Source organism: Manis javanica, chromosome 18, assembly GCF_040802235.1.
Source record: "Manis javanica isolate MJ-LG chromosome 18, MJ_LKY, whole genome shotgun sequence".
NCBI lineage: Eukaryota > Metazoa > Chordata > Mammalia > Pholidota > Manidae > Manis > Manis javanica.
Window position 1 is genome coordinate 8,814,541 of NC_133173.1, and position 14,821 is coordinate 8,829,361.

The following is a 14,821-nucleotide window of genomic DNA, read 5'->3' on the forward strand; positions in this document are numbered from 1 at the left end:
ATTTTCTGTTGTTATTGTAACGTTGTTCAAGACGCACTAAACTACTTTGCAAATCACTACTGGGTGGCAGCCAGCAGTCTAAGAAGGTACTGCCCTAGGAGGTGGGTATCACTTGGGCTCCAGGGCACCCTGACAGTCTCCGCTTAGCTTCAAGAAAGGAACGACCACAATCAGAAGAGACTGGCAACAGCTTGCCACCCCTTCCCTGTTTCTCTGTGGTATGTCACAGTAATGGCCAGGGATTCTGGCCCGGCCGCCAGGGAAAGGGACATACACAGACCCTGGAAATTTTACTCCCAGAATGTGGATCACAGAAGGGGCACAAGATGAATATGTCCCTGGACCGTCTGTTCTATGGCAGTCATTCCAGAACCTCGTGCTTCTCCAACACACCCCTGCATACTTCCTGTCACTTTTTTAGGTTGAAGGGGCGAAATCTCATGGCCCATGCATGAGCTTGGAGGGCCTTTTCCTGTGGGAAAGACACTAGGAGAAGAGATTTCTGGGGGAAAGCTCTTCAGGACGCCCCATATCTGAGTCACAGCAGAACCACAGGCACCTGTATTTTCTAAGCCTTTCCTATATCCAGATGCCAGGCACCCCTTCCTCCTCCCTGCTGAAGAAACATTGTTTACCTCATGGGACAACTGCTCGGGGAATCCTGGGCTCCTGGACCGTGAGCCTCAAACAGAGTTGAGCTCGTTGCCTCCATTCTAAACAACTGGAGCTTAAGGGCAGTGGTGACTCCTTGAAAACCCAGCCGAAAGAGTGGAAGACTGAACTCGGCCAACACCCTTTCACTTCAGACAGCAGAAGAAACCAATGATTTCCCCTCCAACTCGCCCTCTACTCTCTGGGTACAGAAAGCCCCTTCTGAAAGGTCCCTAGAGAATGAAGCAGGAAAGGTGGGCAAAATGACCCAAAGCCCTCCCACATGCCCAGCCTTCCTGGCCCAGGAAATCCCCATTCTCAGCACCCTTGCTTTGCCCTCTCTCCCCGTCTCACTGGGAAGCTGCTGTCCTACCCACTGAGCCGAGTGTGTCCGGGAACATCACAGGCAGCCTCCATCACAGTCCACAGACTGCCAGCACCCTGGCAGCACCCAGGCAGCCCCAAGCCCCAGGGCGCTGCGCTCTGGGGTCCGCCAGAGCTGCGTGGAATCCACAGCCCTTCCTTTGTCGTTCCGTGCTCTTGCGGAGTCTCCTCTGCTGCTCCCAGCAACCGAGGATCAGCCCAGCAGAGGGAATTGCAACCCCTGTCATCCAAGGGTTACATTCATCTAGGATTCCAGCTAAAGTCTGCAGAGTCTCCCGACTTCTCGCATGACCACCAACACACACAGGCATTTAGGGAATGCTCACTACCCCATGCTCAAGCCTGAGGGTGCAGCAAAACCCAAGGCAGATTCCAAACACTCAAGTAGCTTACAGGGTCCCTGGGAAGACAACGATCCAAACAACATAGAAGTGCCCACAGTGGCCCGTGGCCCACACTGTGGCCTCAGAGTGAGAGTTGGGCAGCATGGCTGGGATGGTCTCCATATTCCACCTCCTAGGTGGAATGTTAGCTTAGGGGCAGTGGTAGGACTATGCAAGTTAAAGGACAATTCAAGACACCACTAGGGAATGCATATAACAGAACCTCCTCCCCCTGTTCCCAGCTATGTGGAACATCTGCCCTGGACTGTTATGTGAGAGAGAAATAAATGTCTATGGCACTTGAGCCATTGTATTTTGGGCCTACTTGTTACAGCAGTTTGGCCTACCCTAACAGAACCTCAAAGACCCAAAGTTTCCTTTATCAATCAATGTGGTGACTAGACGTTCAATTATTTACAATTCTGGGTACTGACACATCCAGGGAAAAAGAAAATGAGGTGGCGATTTAAATGAAGGGTTCCACACTCAAACTTCCTCTAAAATCTTTTAGAGGTGTCGGCCTCAGTTTTGCTTGTCTCGGTTTGAACTTGGCGACAGATTTGGAAGTTCATTCTAAGGAAGTCTCTTTAACTGAGCATTGTCTTTCAATTCGGCAAACATCTCCTGAGGGTCCCCAGGCAGACCAGTTTCTAGAAAAGGGAACTGGATACAGAATGGAAGCAGCAGCCAGGCCCTGCCCCCATGAACTTGCCAAATACAGATAAGTATCCACAGTTTATTGCAGTCTTTCTTCTTCCTTGATTCAGCTGCTCTTGGGCATGGGGCATCCCTGTTTGATTCTGCCTGAGGCCTTTAACGGTAGTCTATTGAGCTGGTAAGTGCTTGAGGACGCCAGCCGCACACTGGACCTGACATTGTGGTCACCAGAGGACAATGTGTATGTTTCAAGTGACCTCCTAGAAACAATGCAACCATTTATGGGGCCGCCCCAGAAAAGTGATCAAATACAGTGACCCAACGAGTTCTTGCCTGCCAACCTCCTTCTCCAGGCCCTGAAGAAATACTGGCACAGTGCAAATGCCAGTATAAATGTATAAAGGAGAAAAACCAAGGAGTTCTGGAAGAAAGGATAGTGCTTTTCCTCCACCCTTAAACTTTCTCCTTTGGAGGAGAATTGTGTCTCACGAAGAAAACTCTTCCTATTAGCATGCACTACCCATGACCAGCAGGAATGTGGGGAGGTACCTGGGCTTGGCAGAGAGCGCTTCCCCTTGGCCACATGCCACTATGTCCTCGTGAACCCTCTAGGATGCTTCCAGAGCTTACATTCCAAAACACATGTAAAGCATGTGTGGGCATGTTGCACACTTTAGAACCTGATATATGCCTTCTCCCCAATTCCCATTAAAATATCCCAGATATGCCTACACCTGGGGAGACCCTCACTAACTGCTTTATTTATGGTGATAGATGGAGAAGCATATCCCTCAGGAATCACCAACTGCCCTCCTACCTAGGAGAGGCCAGCTTGCCCCAAAGAAGACAGGAAACCATCCTTGCCTTACGGGTCTGCCCCTAACTCTGGGACACAGGAGATTCACCAGACCTGAGGCATTACCTCCCCACTTCCAGGAAGCTGTCTTCTGTGTGTGGAGGGAGGGGGTGATGGTGCCCCAGCCTTGCCCTCATCAGAGCCATCTCTCCATATCAATTCAGAGAGAATGACTGCTGATGAGCTCATAGCCAGATTCAGCAGGTGACGAGGCACAGGCGCACTGAACCCCTGGAAAGATATTGTAGACACCCTTCCCCTACCCACCCCCACTGTCTAGGCAGCACCACCATTACCTCCCCAGGGAGCTGGCTCAAGGAATAGAAAGCCCTTTACTTTGCCAAGCACCACTGGGGGTTCAGGCATGCAGAGGACAGGATACTTAGACCTAGAGAGGAAGACATTCCCCTCCTAAGGCACAGGTGCGGGGCAGTAGTAATGATGGTGTGGGGAGAGAGGTGCTCTGGTGATACTTCTGAACACTGTGACTCAGTGGGACACCCACCCCCGAAGCAGCCACATCTACAGAGGAGACCAAGAAATATAAGGTGGGATTGGCTTGTCTGGGGAAACAGGTAAAGGGGCTGCATTTCACATTTGTAAACACGGCAACATGTCTCCATGTCTGAAGCCAGGGGACAGCCAAGAGGCTCTGTCCGGAAGCTGGCAGGAATCCAAGGGGCCCGGAGCACTGGTGATATGTGACCCCAGGAGCTGCAGACAATAAGGCAGCCCCCCTCCCAGGTCAGGCAGGTGGGGCCCATCTAGCAGATCACCCCCACCCTGCAGAGCAGCCTTGCTGGTGACAGGCATGTCTTCAAGAAGCTCGGTCACTTATTAGTTTTTTTAAGAAGTACTAAATTGCATTCATGCAAATATGTCATACATTCCATTTCTTAATCCATGTAACAGAAAGAAAATGCAAATGAATAGATCCAGAAGACTGGATACAGTTGTTTTTTCAATGGCTGCAATCTTCCAAAGATAGACATCTGAACCCCAGCAATGTCGTGACCTCAGGTCCTAACATTCCAGCTAAATAAACTTCTGCCTTAGCTGGCTCAGCTGACACCCAGCCGCCCAGGCTGGGTGCCACGTGGGCTTGCAGCTCCTGTGCTCACCCGCAGCCCCACATTCCCCCCTTGGCCGTGTGTATGCTCAGCTCTGCCCTACCCTGCAGGGATAAACAGACTTGACAGAGGGATCTGCCCAGACTCAAAAGGCTAGTGACAGAAGTTAGAGAAACACCATGCACGGTGGTGGACCATCCTTATTCAGGAACAAGTAAACCTGCGGTAGTTTGGGGGGGATGGGATTCTAGCACAAGGAGAGGGAAATCCTACTCTGATGGCTTAGAGTGAAAGAGCCCTCAACTGTCTCCTCGTGCAGGAACACATTCCTAGGAATGGGGAAATCCACATGGGCAGGGCTTGCTTTGGTCTGTTTTGTAGGCTGGTGTGTCCTGAGGGCCCAAAATAGGACTTGACACATAGTAGGTGCTCATTAAGTATCTGTGAAATGAATGAATGAATGAATGAACTGATGACGATCAGTCCCTTACAAACTGAGAGTAGACCTGAGGAATTATAAAGTTGAAGAGGGTCCATGCCATCTGCGCTGCCCAAGGCAGTTAACAGAAAAGGCTAGCCAGCTCGCTACCAAAGGGCAGACTTCTCTTAGAGGCCACGGGAGGACGGGAAGACTAAAGGGGCATGCAGACCTCCCCCAGCCTTTGCAAGCTCCGCCTTTGCAGACCTCGGTACCTAAAACTGATAAACTCCAAGGCCAAGGTAATCATTAGGAAAAAGAGAAAGAGGAGCCATCCACGTGGCCTACAGGCATACGTCCCTTGTACCTCCCCCTCCCCTCTGATCCTCAGAGGTTTGCAGGTCCCTCCAGCCCTCCTGGACCATCTCCAGAACACACCTGGGGTTTATATTGGGGCTGGGAAATGTGGTGTGAGGACAAGGCACATTAACGGGCACATTAACGGGCACTCGGGCAAGACTCACACTGTCCTAGGTGGCTTCTTGGAGTGGAAACTGGTACAATGCTCTGGAAAAAAAACAAAAGCAGTGATGGCATATTCCAAGAACCTTTGCCCCCATGACCCCACGTTCAGAAATCTATCCTTGGAAGTGGTAAACAAAGGCAATCATGAGACACCTGTAAAAGGATGTTTTTCGAAGCCCTAATTGTAACAATGCAAATTTAGAAGCCACACGAACCTCCAGGGTAGGAATCTGATCAGGTAGTAAGAGTGCTCAGAACCCCCATCCATGCCCTCAGGAACACCATAGGACCAAGAGATGGCAGGAACCTCAAATCCGGCCAAGTCAAGCCCACAAAGGATGGGGTAAATTTTCACAGAGTGCACAGCCCCGTGGCAACGGCTCGTATTAACCAGATGACATGACGCCGAGCAGAAAGCCCACATTTTACTCAAAACAGAAAAAATTCCTGTATTCAGTTCTGTCTCGGCTCCAGCCTCCTGAGTTGCCAGCTGTCATCTAGGCCCTCTGGACTCTGCATCCTCCGTGGCCTCTTTTCCTCCCTGTTAGAAATTTATAAACAGAGACCACTACATACAATATATCCTGTACCAAATAAGGGATCATTGGCACAGGTACCCGTGAAACATGGCAGAAGCAGGCCACAGCTCGGAAGGCACAAGCTGACCACAGTAATGTAAACATATACATACATATGTACCTGATAACGTGATAACATAAATACATTCATATATATATATGATATATAAATCTATGAAAAAAGAATTGGAGTGAATTTGAAGAAATGTAATTTGATTTCCACTTGGGCTTCTTTTTCTATAACATTGCCTACTTCCAGAAAAAAATGGAATACCTACCTAAAGGATTAGGTAGGGGGCCACCCCAGAAATATGCTGGCTCTTCCTAAGTGCAGCAATCCTACCACTCCTCTCCTCTGAGGTCCGCCAGCCCCTCCAGGCCCCCTGACTCCTCCTCCTGGCCTTGTGGGCTGTCTCTGTCCCCACAGCCCCTTGTAGAAATACAGACCCAGCAGCTGGTGAATGAAGGTGCTACCTCCAAGGCGCCCTGGGGCGGCCCAGATGCGGGGCCCTCCATGCCTTCCTGGGAAGGGGGACAGGTTCTTCCTGCTCCAAAGGCTGACATGTGCCAGCCTCTGCTCCAGGCTACTAGGCCCAGCCAGCCTTGCTGTGCCATTCCCACATGCCCTACCAGATCCCCTTTTCCCGGGAAGGGTGTCTCTGAAGCTGGTGAGAAGCCCCATGACCAAGGGGGGCCAAGAGAAGTAACTTAGACCTCTGCTTGATTTCCTTGCAGGAGATGGCCCTCCAGGTTGTTAAAACCATCCCCGCTGCCCCTAAGCTCTGCTCTTGTCTGCGCTGCACGGCTTGCCGGAGGTCCCAGCCCGGAGCCAGCTTTGCCTGGAACCTGCCCTTTTCAACTGGGAATGACGACGATCCCTGAACTCCAGCAGATTTCCTCCTGGACAGGGCAGCCTGCGGTGCCAGGCGAGCCCCGCACGGGGCACCTGGTTTCCTCAAGGGCTAGACCCTCTCCTCCCAAACAGGAGTTTCTGCCACGTTTAGGTTGCCAAGAAGGAAGGGAAATGCTGCAGTCTTTTTGAAGACTTTTCTGCCCCCCAGAAGGAGCCGGTGGGTTGCCACCCCTCCTCTCTGAGAGACTGACTTGTGCTCAGACATCAGGACGCACCAACCTGGAAACCCTGTTCTTCCAAATAGGGTGGCTCTCCTGGGCCTGGGGAGGCCACAGTCACCCACTCAAGTCCCCTTCTCATGTTCTCTCCCCCAGGGCACAAGTGATATCCTCACCCCAACCTTCTGGCCTCAGGAATCTGATGGTCTGTGGAGTGGGCATATGTGACCCTCTGGCCGGGGCAGCCTGCCTGGTTGCTGTGATTTTAATAAAAAAGGCATCATGGTATCTGAGGGCTGCCGCAGGAAGAGAGGGTGGGTGAGGGGTGATCTCGGGACTGTGGCTTAAGCCACCCCAGGGCTAGAGTTCAGAAAGCCAAGGAGCGTTCATGTAACAAGGTGCAGGAAAAAACAAACCTAAACTCTTGCACTTCAAGATGTGGTTCCCAGGATGGGTAGGCCTGGCCTCCCATGGGAGCTTGTTGGAAATGCAGTTTCAGGCCTCAGGCCTGCCGAGTCTGTCTGGGCTCCCGCAGAGAGTCCTCATGAGTCTTTACATGCTGTGTGGCCTTGGCCTCAGTGGGCACTTACGGTGGCCCCCAGCGGGCCCCCACGGTGCTGACTGTTGGCATTCCAGGGCCTGGCTGCCACCTCCTTCCTCCGGGGCCTCTGGCCTGCCCCAGCTCGGGCGTGCCTCCAGACTGAGAAGCATGCAGCCGAAGCACCAGGAGCAGAAGATGAATTGGCCATAGCCAGGGAGTGGGGGTCACCACTCTCCCGTGCTTCCTGGTTCCCTTCAGGATTAGGTTCAAGGCTTCCAAACTCCCATGTCCCCTGGTCACTGAGCTACCGGTTTGGGGTAACACCACAGGGTGTTTCCGTCTGGTAACACCACCTTCTAAATCTGAGGTGCTGTGTAGATGATTGGTCCAGATCCAGTCTCTGATGGTGGGCTGTGCTGTGGCCACACCCTTCCCGTTCTGGACTCAGTGAGGTGTGCTCAGCCCTCACACCCTTGAGGATCCTTCCCTGGGGGTGGGGAGTGGGGGGCAGGAAAGCAATGAGGCACAGGTGTGAAAGGGAGCCACCAGCCTCCAGCTGAGTCGTGCTTAGGGCTCTGGGTACAGATGGTCCAGCCTCAGGGAATTCACTCTCCTGGGTGGGACGCAGTTGAAGTTCCCCCAGATTCTGTGACACAGTTTCCTCAAGGGTAGAATGAGGTCGCGGGACTCCATGATCCCCAGGGCCCCTCAGACTGAATGCCCACACTGCCCATACTGCCCCCACCCGCAGCCCCCACCCCCAGGGCCAGCTTGCTCAGTGATGCTTGTCCACAGAGCACAGACTTCGGGTTGTACCTTTCCAGGCCCTAGGACCCAGTCCCAAGGAGGACTGTTAATAGCACAGAGATGAGACGCAGAAGCTCTAAACATAAAGCTCGGATGGAGAGCTTAGTCTCTGAAAGAAGCTCCATCTCAAGCTTGTGGCGCCTGGACAGATGGATGGACATACGACAAGAAAGAAAACTGAAGCCAAACCTCACCCAACAGCCGCCTCAGTGACAGGAAAGGTGTTGCCCATGGGGACAGACGCAAGCTGGCAGGGTTTTAGTGAGTCTGACGTGGGTGAGAAGCCGCAGCTCACTGCCCGTGCAGCCCTCACCGGACCAGGTCCCCGTGGGCTCCAGGCACTGACATGTGGGTGGACGGTCACTAAGCTACCCTGAGCCAGGAGCGGGCCAGCAGAGGGTCAGGACCGCGCATGGCCTGGGGACTGCTGGGCCTGGCAGTGGACAGAAGCCCCTGGCCAGGCAGAGACAATGCTGGGTCAGGGGAGCTGAGCTGGCGCTCAGACAGGCTCCATCCTCCTCCAGATTTCAGGCTGAAATGCTGGAATGGGATAAGGGGGAGGAAAGAGGAGCAAAAGGAAAGGAAACTAGTCTTATCTGAGTTCTCCTGGGGGGCCGGCTCTGACCCCTTGGACTTGGCCATGGGGCCTCTCGCACCCGTGGCTTTTGCCAAATATGGTTAGAGACTGGGTCACTCAGTGATGCAGTCTTACCAACTTCAACTCTCAGGCTCTCTTTTTAAAAAATTGTTTCGAAATATTTCTGGATACCAGGAAATGCTCATAATACTAAGTAAAAAAACAAAGAACAAAAAATGTTGTGCAAAAAAACATGGAAAGGCACCCACATAGAAGTCCAGAGGTCACTGGCTGTCCAAACAGAGTTGGTCCCTCCTTTGTCAGGGCTGCTGAGGCCCCAAGTTCCTGTCACAGCCCCGTATTCCCTGTCATGCCTGGAGGCTCCAGGTCTTCCCCCAGACCCAAGTTCTCTGGCCTTCCGATTAACACAGAGGGTGGCACAAGTGGGCATTCGGCAAATGTTTGCAGTGAGGTCAGAGAGAAACACACAGAAACGTTAGGGGCCATTATTGTCTTGGATAACTTATTTTATCTTTATAATTATCTGTGTTTCACCAATGAAAAAATATCACTTTTATAACAAATCCATGTTTTAGCAAAACTCTGCTATTCCATTGGCCTGAAATAGAGTCTCACAGCTTCAAATCCTATTTTAGTGACTCTAGAAGACCCTGGAACTAGGTCTGCTGGTTGGGGCCTGGGGACTGCTGGGCCTGGCAGTGAACAGCAGAGATAATGCTGAGTCACGGGGGGCTTTTCTAGAGCCAGTCCTGGGACACACAGTCTGACAAGCTCCCAAGTGCTTGTTTGGGAACTGAGTATCTAGACGGAGGGGGCCACACAAATCTGAGCGAGACCCCCACGTCTAAGGGACAGGCCCCCATTTGGGGAAGGCAGGCAGCCATGCTGGTGGGATGGGGTTCCTTTGAACAGGGCCCATTTCACCCCAAAGCTGGCCCCTCTAAAAGGCCTATAATTGAGATAGAAAGAGGGAGGTGGAAAGGAAAAAGACACCCTGCCCAGGTCCCATATTTCTTCCAGCTCAACTCTGCCTCCCCAAGGCTGAACTCATTCCACTTTTAGGAAATGGATCCTGTCTTCCCAGAGTTGCTGGAGGGGCCAGGTAAAGGAAAGCCCTTCGGCAGCCTCCTCTCCCCAGCCCTTTCTCTTCCTCCCCTGTCTGCCCAGAGCTAGATCCAGGGACCCCCTGTCCCAAGCACCAGTCACCCCAGCCCCCCTGTCCAGGGAAAAGAGAACAGCCCGGCACTCTCCCTGTGTCTCCGAAATCCCATAGAACTTTGTGGCTCCTGCAGGGCCTGGAGGCAGCGGGACCTGGCTGGGACCTGGCTTCCTGAACTTGGGCTGAGCCCCAGTGGCACTGTGCATGGCTCCCAGGGCCTCGGACCTGGGCAGGGCCGTTATCAACGCCTTGGTGTCCTCACTCGTAAAGCAGAAATGGTAACAGAAGCAACTTGGAGTGTTGCCATTCATATGGACGCACTAGTACCGTGTGTCTGGCGGTCGAAGTACTTTAGAGATAGTAATGTAACCAGTTCACAAAGCCCAGATGAGGTGGGTGCTATTCTTAGTCCCCCTTTGCACATAAAAGGGGCTCACAGGTAAAGAAAGGTGCCCAGGGTCCCACAGGTGGTAACTGTTAGCACCAAGATTCAAGCCTGGCTTCAGAGCTTGAGCTCTTAAGACAGTGTCTAGGACCTATTAAAAGCACAACAAATAGTGGCTGGCACTCTACTGTTGCAGATGCCTTGAGGATGGCCATGAAGGGGCCTGTGTGCAGGTCTCCTCTTCCCCCTACCCTAGCAGCCTTAGAAGACAGAAGCATGCCTGTGGCGTTGACCGCTGTAACCCAGCAGACCCTGAACTGCGCTCTGTGGCTCCTTCAACACCTGCTGTGTGCTCCAGCGACGTTCATTGTTCAAGCACCCACCGTGTGCACCTCCTCTCGTTCATTTCATATACCCACACGCACGCACACCTTGTGTCACCTTCTGGGCACCTGAGAATTTCAGGGCACTCAGCCCGGAGGTGGCCACACTGGGTGTCTCCAGGCCAGGCTGGCCTCACCTCACCACCTCTCCACAAGCGAGGGGCAAAAGGTGGACGAAAGGAGGCTGGTTCTGGCGGCAGTGCAAGCTGCCCCTGTGGTAGCTTTCCAAGGAAAAGGAGCTTATTCCATTTCATTAGTTACTTTTTGCGGCACTTACACCCTTCTGTCGTCCTTGAGTTTCTATTCCAGAACATTCCCAGGAATTATTTTCCATGGATAGTGACTCCGAGTAAAGGAGAGAAAGGACGCTGATGCCCACCAACACCTGGAGGGAGTTGGGAGGTCAAGTGAGAGCATCAGAAAATTGGGGGCGACGTCAAAGCCAACGGAATTGGTGACAGACTCAAAACATTATGATATCAGAGAATCATTACAAAGAAAAACAGTGTTATCTCGCTGTGGTGACCATCTCAAAGCATGTCCCTATCCCATCTTTGGTAAGAAAACAGGAGAACATGGAAAATTCCTGATTCAGACTCCAAATTTGGCAAAGGGTCCAACTTAACATCACAGGCACCCAGAGGGGGCTCTTCATTGTATCTTCTCATCCGCCCACCCGCTCATGGTTCTAATGTTGTACAGTGGCACTGATGACATCAAAACTAAAACCGAGACCAAAGGCACTATTTTTCCCAATACCCAGCCAAGTCAGGTCCCAGGTGAGCCGACCTGTTCCCAAAGTATGCTGGACCTGGGTCAGGACTCAGCAGCAGCCCCTCGTCTGAGGCACATTCCCCTTCTCATGCCGTTTGCATTACAGGGGACCTCACACAGGTCTGCACACCCCCATCCCGTCACAACTGACCACTTGTCGGCTGAAATGTAGGCACACATGTGGTCCAAGGCAGGATGCCCTGGGAGCCAGCTGAGGGACATTTGAGCAGAGATTTCTGAGGTGAAAGCTGAAAAAGGGAAGGGCAGGGGCCCTGTCCGGAGGTGACAGCCAGAGTGGGGCCCTCTAGAAAGTGAGGCGCCATTTGGGACATGTGACCTTCAGTGTCCTTGACCCAGAGCTCAAATGTGTTATGCTATCCCATAAGCTGCTATGGTCTCAGAAGGGACCTGTGTGCACGTCTCCTCTCCCTCGAGGAACAGTGCAGTATAGTCGTGGTCCAAGACCTGTCCTTATAACCAGATGACCCTGCGCCATGACGAAACCTTCCTGGTCCTGTTCTTACAGGTACAAAATGAAGGCACTCTCCAGCCAGACCACGCTGTTGGCTGGACTGGGAGGTGGGTATAGTGCTAGGCCACTGTGAAATGTGTTTTCTTATGGTGAGCCGGGTCTCAGTGTGAGAGAGAGGAAATGGCAGAACTCCAGGTCAATCCCAGAAGCACCTGGCACACAGGAGAGACTCAAAGATTGCTAGTGGTGGAGGTGCCGGTGACGATTTCCTGAGTGACCCTGTGCCAGGTGCATGCAGCATGCACTTTGCTAGATTATTTTTTAATCATCACAATAAGCAAAGAAGTTTGCTCCCATTACGACAGATGAAAAAAGTGAGGCTCCCTTGGTCTGTGTGAAGCAAAACCAGGAATTGCACATGAAGCTATCAGCACCCACCGGCTAGTTTTCCTGCAGTCTCCAGTGAAAACACACCACACCTAACCTGCTCACAGTTCCCCACAATGGGTCAGCTAGTTAAACATGGTAGCTGAGACTGCGGGCACCCTGCTTTGCCAACAGACACACAAGAACTGTGTTCCTCCAAGCCAACTCGGCTCATCACTCATCTCCAGGAAATGCAGCTTCCTCCTAAGCCAACCACCTAACCTGGGGAAGGTCTCGCAGGATATATCAGTACATTTTGAGGCACTTCACAAGGAGAGAGGCACTTCACAAGCACTTCGTGGACCAAAGATTCTGGGAACAATGCAGAACGTGGCTCACAACCACCACCCAAAACATTCGTGCCTATTTGGTTCCCAACAACACAAATAAAGGTGTTGTCAGGCACCTGCATCTTGGGAGGTCTCTCCCTGCCCACTAGATGAAACCCCAACCTGGACAGGGGAGGGTTCTTGACTCTGATCAAGAAAGAACTCACAAAGAGGTCTGAGGAGCGTAGGTAAGGAAGGAATTCACTAAGGCAAGAGTGTCAGGGAATGGCAGCAGCCGTGCAGGTAGCAGACATTAAGGAAGAACACAGAGGAGAGGGAAGCTCACTGGGCAGCTCAGCATAGGGCAGATCCCTTGCCAACTCCTGAAGCCAGGGTCACCCGGCATCCAGTGTCCACCTAAATCTGCACAGCATAGGAATTAAGCCCTTCCCACCCCAGGATCTGGGGGAGCCGCAGAGCACCGGATGGAGTGAGATGATGTTCTGAGAACTTCCCAAAGCAAAGAAAGACTTTTGGACAGGCTACTAAAGAGCTGCAGTCCTGCCCGGGTCACCCAGATGATGGGAACTTGCAAGCCCAAATCAGAGATCTTAGGAGCCCTTCCCTACTTGTCTAAAGCAGAACAGAGAGAAGACGAGTGCTTCAGTCTAGAAAACTGAATGAAGTAGCAAAGTAAGGAAAGACACCACTAGAAGAGCACAGAGACAAGGCGTAGTAAGTTGGGCAGCAAGAAGGCTTTATTTAAGGCAAAGTACATGCTCAGAGAAAGGGGAGTGCCGGCAACCTCAGAGAGGAGGCGTACTTAGAGCTTAGGATTTGTGAACTTGAAGGATTTCAAGAATGGGGCAAATGGCCAGGGGGGGCCCTCTAGAAAGCAAGGCACCATTTGGGACATGTATCGGCTTGACTTGTGGTCTCGTGACATCTACCTCCGGTGAGAGACATTGTCACGGCCATCGTCAGTCCTCCACCTGTTCTGTAAAATAAACGTAAGATTGTCTAAACTAAGATGAACACAAGTTAATGATCCTGTTCTTCTCCAAGACAGCGGTTACTCTCAGGCACTGAGGCACTGGGAACACACCGTTTAGGACTCCCTGCCACGCCTTATGAATGGCTCAGTTATTGGCTGAATTGCCATAAACTATGTTAGGAATATTATCTCCTAACTCCCTGGTTTCTAAAAAGGAATCTTAGCCTTAAGGTGGAGCCCCTCCTGTTCTTACACTACGACTTACTCATATCTCAGCATTTTTCTTCACAAGCAGGAAAAAATAATCATGATGCTTGTCCCATGTCCCTGCTGTACCTCAAAGCCTGTTTTCAGAAGCTGGGCGCTGTGGATACTCAGTCCACATCAAGCATTCTTGAATCCACTGATAAATAAAAAATATAGGCATGTTTCAAGAAGATGGCACTGCCGGGCCCAAAGTAAGTCCGGACTCCGACCTGTCTCAGCGGGAGCAGCCTGGTGGGGGTCCTACTGGGGCAGACCCTTTCTCTGAACTGGTGGGCTGCAGCAGACACCACAAAGGATGCAACTCGTTTAATTGAGTAAGACAAGACCGGACCCCAGCATCCTCAGGAGACCCAGGATGCTGTCAGTGGTAAGAAATGTAAGCAATATTGGGACCTGCAAATTCGTGACGTTGCTCCAGGAAGAGCGTGCAGAGGGCATGTGGCTGGGGAAGGCTCAGTCAGGGAGGCGACAGGAATGGTCACAGGACCCCTTTACTACCATTCTCTCCTATGCTGAGTCATGATCCTCATGGACTATGCTTCTCTCCCCCTCCTTTTCCCTGCCCTCCACCCTTCCCTCTCCAGGAAATGGCCACACCAATGTTCAAACTCTTGTGATGGCTTCGGTTGAAGCCTCACTGCAAAGTGTGGGGCTCTGGTATAGACCCCGTCACCCGATCCTGCTCTTCTGGGTCATCTGTCCCTAACTGCATTGAAATGATGCTCAAACACAGGAATCCCACTGAAGGGGGAAGGAAGGGGACACAAACACAAGACCAGGGGGTCACATGCCAAAGTCCTTATAATATTTATGCGACAATACCCCCAAACTCTCCCTCACCCCCACACTGCGTGAGCTTAGCCATGTTATTAATACTTTCATGATAGAACATGCAGGCAGAAGAGAGAAGGGCTTTGATTCTACAAATCACCTTTTACTGATGGGCTTCCTGAAGGTCCCACACAGAGCAATGGTGAGACGGGCTTTCTTTGCGCGGAAGGGGCATGCTAGGGATCGACCCCAAACTGAATGCTTCCAAGTAAAGACAAGTGGGGCATTGCAGGGCCCCTGCCAACCCCACGCATGCCCCGTATCCTGGGGGCCAACCCCTCCCTGGGGGTCTGTGGGATCTGACCTCACAGGACTGTCCCTC